At 48.1% G+C, this 3,343-nt stretch overlaps 1 pseudogene; it reads left to right on the top strand.

Annotated features, from left to right (window-relative positions):
• Nucleotides 1-217: 217 nt before the first annotated feature.
• Nucleotides 218-2,690, top strand: LOC144616515 (disintegrin and metalloproteinase domain-containing protein 21-like; annotated as a pseudogene).
• Nucleotides 2,691-3,343: the final 653 nt, after the last annotated feature.

Below are 3,343 nucleotides of genomic sequence, written 5' to 3'. Positions count from 1 at the left end.
GTGACCACTCTTGACCATGGCCCACCTGCCCCTCCCACATCCACCCCAGCCGAACTGATGTGCAGGGTCACCCATGCCACACCCTGGGACTGTTGCCGAACCCCACAGGGGGCCCCCAGGTGCAGGGTGCTGGCCACCTGGCACAGCCCTCTATTCTGTCTGATGGTCTAGACCTGGCTTTGCTGAGGATCCTCCATTTATCCATTCTCATTGGCAGATGTCTCTGAGCAGGGGCATGAGGCTGGCAGAGGGCCAGGTCACCCTGAGGGCGCCCCTCTTGCTCTTTGCACTCTGGGCAGTGCTGGCTCCTGTGCAGGGTTCTCAAGGGCATCCCTCATGGCGCTACATCTCCTCTGAGGTGGTAATTCCCAAGAAGGAGCCGCACCACAGCAAAGGCATTCAGATGCCTGGTTGTCTGTCCTATAGCCTGCGTTTTGGGGCAAGACACATGTTATGTACATGCGGCACAAGAAACTCTTTTGGTCCAGACTCTGCTGATGATGACTCAGGATGCTCAGGGAGCCTTGCAGGTGGACTACCCCTTCATGCCTCCAGACTGTTACTACCTCAGCTACCTCGAGGAGATTCCTTTTTCAATGGTCACAATTGACACAGGCTTTGGCAGCCTTGAAGATATCATGAAGTTGGATTTACTTGCCTATGATATGAGACCCCTCGGTGATTTCCAATGGTTTGAACACTTTGTTTCTCACATAGTCGCAGACATCTGTGCAATGGGACCTACTTATAACCTGGGATATAAGGAGGACAGGGGACCCCCTGTTCCTCAAGGAAATGCCAGTGCAGCCCCAAGGATCTCTAGTAAGTTCTGTTCATCCCATCACAGAATTTTCAAAGGGCTTTTTTCAGTTTCAAAACAATGTATAGTGTGTTAACCACGTGGAAAAAAGTGCCCAATTCCTAATAAAGCTAGTTAGCTTAATTGAGTCAATATTTCATGCTATTGATGTAAGTTATTGGTTTCATGGTCATTTATAGTGAGAGACATCAAGCTCACACAGGCAATTATGTGTTACATCAGAGCCCCTTTTTTTTCCTCTTCAATAGTATGAGTGAAAGTAGTTTCGATTTCTTAAAACACATTCACCCTTAATGTGATTTGAGATGGGCCCCATGAGGTTCATGGCAGTCCAGTTGTATATTCTATATGCCATCCACCAATGGCTTATATGCCATCATTCTGGGTTATTTAGGCAGACATTATTTACTCTTTTCTGTCATACCAACACATCAGATGGCAAGAAATTGTGGCTTGTGCATTGACACTGATGAATGTGCTTGCCAAAAAAGGTCCAGCTGCCTTAGGACCCAACTAACTGGTATAATGGAAGCTTTCAGTAACTGTTCCTTCATTCATATGCAGCACATAATGAATTGTGGAACAGGCAAGTGCATGTTCAACACTGAAATGGTACATTTAAATAAAAGCCTGACCCACTATCATTATGGAAACTACATAGTGGATCCAGGAAAGCAGTGTGACTGCGGCTCATTCAACCAGTGCTACAGCAATCTAGGCTGTATGCATGATTGTATCTGAACCCCTGGGGGCAAATGTAATACAGGCAGAGGCTATACAGACTGCCCCAACTCCGCTGCTTGGACACCCTGCAGACCAATTCAAAATATACGTGATCTTCCAGAGTTCTGCCATGGGGTGACCTTGGCATACCCTGTGACTTCCATATGCAAGATGGAACCGGGTGCACTGAAGAGGGCTGCTGCTATCATGGAAACTGCACTGACCTCACTATTCACTGCCAAGAAAGCTTTGGCAGAAATTCTGGGAAAGGTGAAGATGTCTGCTATACCATAAATCACAAAGGCAGCCGACATGGACACCGCAGAACACGCCAGGGAAGTCAACGCTGAACCTGTTCCCATACTGGCGTGCCTTGTGGAAGGCTGCAGTGTAGGAATGTCACACATCTCCCTCAGCTGCAAGAACATGTTGGATTCCATCTGTCTGAGATCCAGGGTTCTGATGTCTGGGGCTGGATTCACAGCGTAGCACAGGAACAACCCAGATTCCTCATGTGAGAACTGGTACTTCCTGTGCTTCTGGATAGTTCTGTCGGGATACCTACTGCACTGGCAGTGGGGCTCAGCTGAATTATGACTGTATCCCAGAGAAATGCAGTCACAGAGGGATGTGCAACCATAACAGGAACTGCCACTGCCACACAGGCTGGGATCCTCCATGGTGCACGGACAAGGCACTGGTGGGAGCACAGACTGTGGACCCCTCCCAGAAGAATTCAGCCAGTCAGGCAAAGTCATGAATCCATGGTATATCTCAGAGTGGGTTTTGGTCACATTTACGCCATAATAGCTGCATTCCTCTTTGTTGTTTCTGGAAATGTCAGAACTATAAACACAGAGAAAGTTAAGGAAGAGATTTTTGGAGAAGACAATCCATAATTTAGCCTCCAGACCCCTGAACAACTATAGACAATGCATCTGGTGCATCTGTAAAAATACAGTATTGAGGCGGCACAGCTGACATCCATGTTTCCAAGGGTCTGCGGGAGACACAGGGGTCCTCAGGCACATCACAGCTCTGACACCAGGTCTCTCATGGGTCACCGACCAGCACTCTGAAATAAAACTTGAAAACTGCATGCTTCTGGCTTTTATGTAGTTTTTAAGCCTGTAAGAGCCCAAACTGAGCCTTAGTTTCTGGGAAGAGGACCTGAGTCAGAGCTGTGTCTTGAGCAGAAGTGTCTGGTTCCAGAATTAAGAGAAGTTGACACAAGCTCCTTTATTGGCAACTTCATGAGTTTTCTCCAAAACTACGCTGTTGTGGACTGAAAAGTTTCTCATTCTCCAGGTAATCTGTCTTCCCCCAGTCCCATGTGGGCTCAGGATAATGGAGGGCTACCACCCACCCATACTGCCTGTCCACACGGGCGTGTCTGCGGGCTGTGAGGGAAGGGGACTGGCATTAGGTTCCACTAGCGCAAGCTATGCCTCTCTGGAGAGCAAATTTCCAAATGTGGGAGACTGAGACCATGAAGCTGAAAGGAGCACCCCATACATCAATCAGAAAGGTAGGCACAAGTGTCTATGGATGACTCTGGCATCCAGAGGGAGACCGGGAAAGGTAAATCCCTGCTCTCTTTCTCTTGCCTACATTTCAGTGAGTTTAACCGTAGATAAGAATCTGCCTAGGGTTCCCACTTTGGTTTCCCAAGCACCTTCTAGAATAACACAGAGGTGAGCCTGTGAAAGTTAGTGAATTCAGCCCCATCCGCTCCCAAGAAATCCTGTACTTGCTACCCTGTTTTCTATGTCCTGATCATGGCGAATGTGGGATGGAGGC

Source organism: Panthera onca, chromosome B3, assembly GCF_046562875.1.
Source record: "Panthera onca isolate mPanOnc1 chromosome B3, mPanOnc1 haplotype 2, whole genome shotgun sequence".
Classification (NCBI taxonomy): Eukaryota; Metazoa; Chordata; class Mammalia; order Carnivora; family Felidae; genus Panthera; species Panthera onca.
Note: the sequence above shows the minus strand (reverse complement) of the source record. Positions and strands in the feature narration are given on the sequence as shown.